A 9436-nucleotide genomic window follows, 5' to 3' on the forward strand; every position below is an offset into this window, starting at 1 on the left:
AATTGCGTGTACTGTCGAATTCAATAAAAAAAATCGTTCATGTATACGCATAGCAATTCGAAAATTCCGCGTATTTTGAAGGAAAATATTTAAAAAATCTGAGGGCACCTTTCTAATTTTATCAAGGCAAGTTCTTGGAGAGGGATCAATTTCTCCCGAATATTTTAAAAGTCGATTTTTGACAGCACTCCATACAATCGATTGTGTATCAAAAATAACAATAATTTAAGGACTGTCATACATCAGTAAAGTTAAATAATATATTTCTTAGAGAGTCTGTGTGGAAATCACGTAGGGTGGGTGTCCAATTGTCGCCATACCTAAGAACAACTATTTTTTGGAAAATAAGTAAAAGGCATGTGGGTGGTCTTTATTTATATGAAAACCACAATAAAATTTGTTATAATCCTCAAAATTGATTAATCCATAATAGGAACGCATGCACCAGTTGTGGCACCGGGCAAGAAATATCTTCACCAAAGTCTTTTATTAACTTTTTTATACAGATTAATTCCTAACATCCTTCCGCCAAGGCAACAAACTCTGCTTCAGTATGGATGATAATGACACACAATTTTGTTTTCTTGATGCCCAGCTTATTAGACTATATTACGATGGTTGCTGGCCCAGTCGGCATCTACAAACATTTCTAGTCCTGCTGAAGTAGATCCCAGGTATAATCGATGTTTACTAGTACTGGAGAGATACCGCAAAATCCTCTTTGCTTCTTGCCAATCACGTTGTGTGGGACAGGAACTCTTCTGTGCCAGAATAGACACACTTGCTGACACATCGGGTCGGGTGTTTACAGCTACATACAGCAGACTTCCAATTAAGCTTAGAAATTGATTGTTGTTTGGTAATCTACGATCCGAGGTTTCGAATTTTTCAGGTCGAATCTCTCCAATAATTTTTGGATATATTGATGTTGACACAACGTATAGCTTCCTGACATCTTTTTGATTTCAATTCCAAGAAAATGCTTGATATCACCAAGATTAGTCATGGAAAAATGTTGCTGCAATATTTCAAATATTTTCTCAAATTCTTCTTCAGTTTGGGTTGCAATGATGATGTCGTCTACGTAGATAAGGATATAACTAAATCGTTTACCCTCCTTTTTTACATACAGGCAAGGATCAGCCTCGGATGGCATGAAATTCATTGACTTGAATACATTGTCTATTCTTTGGTTCCACACACGGGCTGATTGCTTGAGTCCATAAATACTTTTCTTCAGACGACAAACAATATTGGCTCCTATATTGTATATTGTTTCATCGAGTATACCATTAAGGTACGCGGTTTTCACATCTACATGCTTGACAACCATTTGATATCGACTTGCTATAGTGAGGAATGTTCGCAACGTTACTTGTTTAGCTACAGGAGCAAATACTTCATCGAAATCCACGCCAAATTTCTGTGTAAATCCTTGCGCCACCAACCTGGCCTTGTGACGTACAACATTGCCGTTCACATCTCGTTTCGACTTGAATAACCATTTGCAACCTATTGCTTTCCTGTCTGGTGGAAGTTCAACCAGATCCCAGGTTCCATTTTTAACTAAAGAGATATATTCATCATCCATAGCAGCCTTCCATAATTCTGTCTTGGAACTTTCAAAAGCTTTTGTCACTGTATCAGGATCTCCATTGCTAGAGGAATTGTTCCTGGTAACTAATCCTTGCGGTATTTGATGTTGACTATCCATCACTGTTGTCGAGGTCGTCGTTGAGTTCTCCGCTGCATTGCCAGTAACATCATCGCAATCTAGAAAACGATTGGACGGCAATCCATGGCTAGGAAAGAAAAAATTCCGCAACTTGTTCGGAAGATAGCTTTCTCTACCACTTCGTCTCATCATTCCCGATTCTGGAACGTGTGTGACTGGATGCCTCCTAGATGTTTGAATCACTTCAATTTGATCAGCTAATTCTACATCACTTTCGTCGCTTGTCATAATTGTATCATTGATGATTTCAGCTTCTGCAGTTTCTATTGGAGCATCTGCCGGAACTTGATTTTTCATTGGTTCCATTTCAAACGACGCTACTTCATCCCAGACCAGACTAGTTTTTCTCGAATTTTCTATAGAAGTTGGCTTTACCTGAATCGTCATATTTGATTGTTCGCTCAGAAAAATTACATTACGAGACTTGATCAGCTTTCTTGATTTTGGGTCCCATAAACGATAAGCTTTCGTATCTTCTTGGAATCCAGTGAGTATGCATTCGAAAGCTTTTGCATCCCATTTCTTCCGCTTTTGTTTTGGTATGTGTACCATCGCAGGTGATCCGAAGACACGAACGTGAGCTAAATCTGGCTTCCTACCACTCCAAGCTTCTTCAGGGGTCATTTGATGTCCTTTAGTTGGCGATCGATTGATCAAATATACAGCTGTTGCAGTTGCTTCGGCCCAGAACACTTTGGGAAGATTGGCTTCAAATAGCATACATCTTGCCCGTTCAACGATAGTTCGGTTACCTCTTTCCGCCATTCCGTTTTGCTCTGGAGTATAATCCGCCGAAGTTTGATGACGAATGCCCATACGACACAGATGATCTTCTAATTGCTTGTTCATAAATTCTTTACCGTTGTCCGTACGTAGAATTTTTAGCTTCTTGCCAGTTTGCTTCTCTGCCATGCTTTGAAAACTTTCAAATGCCTTGAATACATGTTCACCAGATTTCTGTGGCAGAAAATAGATGAAAATTCTGCGAGTTTTATCATCCGTGAATTCTGCCTCCATTGGTCCGCAGATATCTGAATGTACTAGTTCCAGTATTTCTGTTGCCCTTGATCCAATCTTTGGAAACGGTAAACGTGTTTGTTTTCCCATTGCACAGATTTTGCATTTTACATCACTTGTTGCATTTGTGTCAATACCGCTGACCAGTCCGTTTCTGAAACGGTTCAGACTCTTGATATTGAGGTGTCCCATTCTTCTATGCCATAGATCCAGATTCTCCGTAGAGCATTTTAGTGCTTTGCATAATGTCAGTTAATCCAACTTGAAAAGATCGTTAATTCTTGTGCCTGTAGCAATAAGTTTTCCTGTTTAGTTGACAACTTTCACACAATGCTCGTTGAATGTAACAGTATTTCCACGCTTCACTATTTGGTTTGGTTTTATATCAAATTAACGAAAAGCTCCGGTATTACCTGGACTTGGTGCATTTTGATGGGTTTCTCATCCGGGCAGCAATCAGGGTAAATCTTGATAGTTCTCTTTGCAATGACGGACATAGCACCTTTGGTTGCCGCGATTACTTTTCCACCACACTTGATTGAGTTTTCCAGTAATACTTCCGTTTTTGTAAAATGGAAGCGGGCTTGGTAGTCATATGGCTACTGCTTCTGCCTCATACGCAGGAGGTCATGGGTTCAAGCCCAGGTCCGTTCCATTCTCCTACTTTGTATCTTCCTCTTTATTTCTCATGTTCTAGCAATCGCTAGAACTGGAAATGGACTTCCTCCATACCGTTTCCATTATTACTATTCCTATACCTTCAACTTGAGTATTCTAACAGTAATATGCTAGAACTATAGAGCTCGTTTCCTACATCCAATTATAAATTCCAGCATTTACAGGCTCCTATCGATCACATCGTCAGCGCGTTAACCAAGACGGACCGCGGCCTCTCCAACCTAACCTAACCCAGAAACTCCAACAAATTCCGCATGAACTCGTGGCAAGTGCAGAGGTATATTCGGCTTGCAGTGGGCGAGTGCTTGCATCATCATTTCCTCCCCCTTCCCTACATTGACTTGCATTCTGACGTGGCAGGCGCCAGTATGACCTAACAAATGAGATCACCAGTACTTGTACATTGAAGATGTGTGCTAGTCCCAAGCAAACATCTGTTGGTTCCCTGTGCAAGAACAGCTGATCTGGTCATAATGGAGTAGCAACTACGAGCAGTCAATCAAGCTCAAGCTCAATACTTCCGTTTTTGTAAAATGATTTGAAGCACCGGAATCGAAGTACCAATTCTGATCGTCTTCACTCATGGCTGACAATACAGTACACCATGCATTTCCGTGTTCATTTTTTGGTAATTTAACTGTGCAATTCTTCGCGATGAACTTTTTACAGTTTCTGCATTTTGGACCGTTGCTTCTTGTTTTCGAATTCGTATCTTGCCTTTGTTTCCAGTTTTGTTTCTTCCCAGCGAATGCAGATCCACTTGGTATACTGATTTCTTGGAGCAGTTTGGTTTTGATAACATTAGCTTCAAACCGGAATTTTCGATTGCCATTATCATTGGACGATAGTCTTCGGGCAATCCGGCAAGGAGCAACGTACCGATCCATTTATCGCTAATATCGAAACCAATACCATGTAACTGATGAGCCGTTGCAATGATACTGTTCACGTAGACCTCCAAGAGACGTTGAGATGAGCTTCCTCAGCAGTCCAACTTTTCTTGTTAAACCAGAGTCCTCGAATGCTGCTTCTAATCGCGACCAGGTCTCCCGAGCGGTCGTAACATCCTTAACATGGACATAATTCACCGGGTCCAGTAACAATATAATCTTGCCTCGAGCTCTTCTGTTTTTCGATGCATCTACTGCCGCAAACGTTCCATCGGGGTTCTGTGCAGGTTTTACTGCTTCCCACAAGTCTTCCAACTCCAAAAATGTCTGCACAGCAAACCTCCAGGTAGACCAATTTTCGCGACCTTGGAGCAGCTGAATGGACGGCAAATTTAATGAGTTAGGGCTTCGACCTGGAGCAGGAGCAACTGCGTCACCTCCGCCGTGTTATTTCGATATATCGCATACGTCTTCCTTCTGTGTTCATAAAATTCTAGGCTGGACCCATAACCTGTTGGTTAATTATCTGAGAGCCGTAGAAAGAACAACTTGTATGTACTGTGGTTCATAAAGGAATGAAAATTTATTTCAGCTGAATGACATGACGTTAATAATAAGAACTAGGTACTACGATCTAATTTCTTTACGCTAATATCTTCAATATTTTTTTGACTCCTTTGCCATCATTGTGATGACCCGATCAATTTTGAGGTTATGAGCAGAAGGAAAACAAACACGTATTTACATGTGCCGAATTGCACATTAGTGTGCGAGCGCAAAACGTCACTCATCTCTATGTTTTTTTTTTTTTTTTTTTTTTTTAATAATTTTATTTGCTAATTATCTAATACATGCATTCATCTCTTAGACTAGGTGTTCCGTGTTTTCTTAACACTATCATCCTTATTTGCTATGTTATATTTTTAGTTATTATTAATACATTTCAATTGCCTCAGGCAGTTAGAATTTTTCCTCTGGTTGAATTGAACCATGTAGGAATTACAATGTTTTCTACTTAAACTAAACTTAACCTAATTTATACTAAGGGTACAAGGAGCTAATCGTTTCCATAGAAGATTGCAACGTTTTTTGTCTAAAATTGGAAATTATTTTGTTGGACATTTGTTGCAATGTCTCAATATTAGAAATTCTATGAAGTTCATTGGTACTATACCACGGAGGCAACTTCAGAATCATTTTCAGAATTTTATTTTGAATCCTCTGAAGTGCCTTCTTTCTGGTATTGCAGCAACTAGTCCATATTGGCACAGCATACAACATGGCAGGTCTAAAAATTTGTTTGTAAATCAAAAGTTTGTTCTTAAGACAAAGTTTTGATTTTCTGTTTATAAGTGGATATAGACACTTAATATATTTGTTATATTTGGCTTGAAGGCCTTCAATGTGATTTTTAAAAGTTAATTTTTGATCTAGCAGAAGTCCTAAATATTTAGCTTCGCTAGACCAATTAATTGGAACCCCATTCATAGTGACAATATGTCTGCTAGAAGGTTTCAAATAAGAAGCTCTCGGCTTATGTGGGAAAATTATAAGCTGAGTTTTGGAAGCATTCGGGGAAATTTTCCATTTTTGCAAGTAAGTGGAGAAAATATCCAAACTTTTTTGCAATCTACTACAAATGACACGAAGGCTTCGCCCTTTGGCTGAAAGGCCCGTGTCATCTGCAAACCAAGATTTTTGACACCCTGGTGGTAAATCAGGTAAGTCAGAAGTAAAAATGTTATACAACATGGGCCCCAGTATGCTGCCTTGGGGACACCAGCCCTTACAGGTAATCTATCAGATTTAGAATTCTGATAGTTTACCTGCAGTGAAGCGATCTGATAAATAATTTTGGATGAGTTTAATAATGTACAGAGGAAAATTAAAATTCATCAATTTTACAATGCCTTCATGCCACACACTGTCAAATGCTTTCTCTATATTAAGAAGAGCTACTCCAGTCGAATATCCTTCAGATTTGTTGAGCCGAATTAAGTTCGTAACTCTTAATAACTGATGAATGGTTGAATGCCCATGGCGAGAACCAAATTGCTCATCAGCAAAATAGAAATGTCATTAATATGAATCATCATTCTATTTAAAATAATATTTTCAAACAGTTTGCTCATTGAAAAAAGCAAACTGATTGGGCGATAACTAGAAGCCTCGGCTGGATTTTGTCCGGCTTTCAAAATTGGAACAACTATGGCGTTTTTCAATTTATCTGGGAAGTATGCCAATTGGAAACATTTGTTGAATAAATTAACCAAAGAGAATAAAGAGCTCTCAGGAAGTTTTTTGATAAGTATGTAGAAAATACCATCATCACCCGGGGCTTTCATATTTTAAATTTACTAGTAATAGATCTCACTTCATCCAAATTAGTTCCCAACGAAGGGTCAAAACATTATCTTGATCGAGAATGTCTTCGAAGCTTCGTGTAACCTGATCCTCAATTGGACTAGTGAGACCTAGACTAAAATTATGGGCACTCTCGAACTGCGGAGCAAGTTTTGAGCCTTTTCGCCATTTGTTAATAAAATTTTATTTCCCTCTTTAAGCGCTGGAATTGGCTTTTGAGGTTTTTAAGAATTTTCGTTAATTTCAAAAGGGTTTCGAACTGGGATCCAACTTCGAGACATTATTCTCAAAGTTGGTATTTCTCAGAATAGCGAAACGTTTTTTAATTTCATTTTGCAAATCTCGCCAAATAACTTTCAACGCGGGATCGCGAGTTCTTTAGTATTGCCTTCGCCTCACATTTTTAAGACGGATCAGTAGCTGAAGATCGTCGTCAATAATAATGGAGTTGAATTTAATTTCACATTTAGGAATTGCAATGCCTCTGGCTTCGACAATTAAATTTGTCAAAGATACGAGAGCATTATCAATATCACTTTTGGTATCGAGAGGAATATCAACATCAAAATTCCTATCGATATACGTTTTATATAAATCCCAATCAGCCCTATGATAATTGAAAGTAGAGCTGATTGGATTATAAATGACTTCTTGTGAGATTTCAAATGTCACAGGAAGGTGATCAGAGTCAAAGTCAGCATGAGTTACCAATTGGCCACACAGCTGACTTGAATCCGTTAAAACCAAATCAATTGTCGAAGGATTTCGAGTGGATGAAAAACAAGTTGGGCCATTGGGATATTGAATAGTATAATATCCCGCCGAACAATCTTCAAATAAAATGTTGCCGTTGGAATTGCTTTGAGCATTATTCCATGAACGGTGTTTGGCATTGAAGTCACCAATTACGAAGAATTTTGATTTGTTGCGAGTCAGAATTTGAAGATCAGCTTTCAACAAATTCTTTTGCTGCCCATTGCATTGAAAAGGCAAATAGGCTGCAATGAAGGAAAATTGACCAAAATTTGTTTCAACAGAAACTCCCAAGGTTTCAAAAACTTTGGTTTCAAACGAAGAAAATAATTTATGTTTGATACGTCTATTGATGACAATGGCGACCCCACCACAGGCGCTGTCAAGACGATCATTTCTGTAGATAAAATAATTTGGATCTCGTTTAATGGAGAGTCCTGGTTAAGTTGAATAATTCATCTTCCTTACCCATTAGAGAGCGGGCATTCCAATTTAGAACTTTCACACAATTATTTGGATCCATTTAAACGGAGTCCAATAACAATTTTTGTGTGTACTTTATACCAACCTGAACAGCTTCTGGTATGGTATTTGCTTTGAACATTGCATCAATCATGTGATGCAATTGTTCAGTTAAAAATCAAAATCGGAAGCAGTCATGCTACCTGAATCAACAACATGACCATTATTTTCCGTTGGGACATGGGTATAAACCTCATTTTGAGAAGAGAAATTTTGTCTACCAGCAGCGATGTTTGCATACGTAGGTACATTCGAAAAATTGGAATTTACTGAAGTGCTTGCTACCCGTTGACGAGCGGCAAAATTTGTTTGTGAATTGTGGTGGGTATGAATTGCTCGACCGGTAACTGGTTTCGAAATTTGAGCGTTTGAAAAATTTCTACCCGTCGAATCTGGGATCCGATTGGAATTTCCCGTCATCAATTTTGCACAGGGGCCCTCCTTAGCCGTGCGGTAAGACGCGCGGCTACAAAGCAAGACCATGCTGAGGGTGGCTGGGTTCGATTCCCGGTGCCGGTCTAGGCAATTTTCGGATTGGAAATTGTCTCGACTTCCCTGGGCATAAAAGTATCATCGTGCTAGCCTCATGATATACGAATGCAAAAATGGTAACCTGGCTTAGAAACCTCGCAGTTAATAACTGTGGAAGTGCTCAATGAACACTAAGCTGCGAGGCGGCTCTGTCCCAGTGTGGGGATGTAATGCCAATAAGAAGAAGAAGAAGAATTTTGCACGGGAATTCAAAACTTTTTGGGCATTCCCAGAAATTGGATTTATGATTGCCCCCACAATTTGCACATTTAAATTTATTGGAATCTTCTCTCACAGGACATGCGTCCTTGGCGTGAGAGGTTCCACCACAAATCATGCATTTAGCATCCATGTGACAATGTTTGGTTCCATGACCCCACTTTTGGCACTTACGGCACTGGGTGGGGCTTTGGAAATTTCCCCCAGGCCTGCGGAAATGTTCCCAAGTAACACGGACATGGGACATAATACAGGCCTTTTCCAAACTTTTCATATTATTTAGTTCATTTTTGTTAAAATGAACTAAATAAAATTCTTGAGAAATGCCCCTCTGGGAAGTACCAGGGTGGGATTTCTTTTTCATCTTAATTACTTGGACTGGTGAAAATCCAAGTAATTGAGAAATTTCAATTTTAATCTCATCCAGTGATTTATCATCACTGGGGAGACTTTTCAAGACGACTTTGAACAATCGCTCAGTTTTGTCGTCGTATGTGAAGAATTTATAGCGCTTCTCAGTTAAATACTGAAGAAGACGTTTGCGATCGTCAAAGGATCCAGGCAAAACGCGGCAGTCACCCTTCCTAGCGATCTGAAATGAAACCTTGATCCCCTGAAGGTTACTCAAAATCTCATTCCGGAAGCCAGAAAACTCGGCAACAGATACCACAATTGGCGGAATCCTTTGCTTTTTCGCATGAATCGAATCACCTGGGCTAGAGGTATA

This window comes from Armigeres subalbatus, chromosome 3 (assembly GCF_024139115.2).
Source record: "Armigeres subalbatus isolate Guangzhou_Male chromosome 3, GZ_Asu_2, whole genome shotgun sequence".
Classification (NCBI taxonomy): domain Eukaryota; kingdom Metazoa; phylum Arthropoda; class Insecta; order Diptera; family Culicidae; genus Armigeres; species Armigeres subalbatus.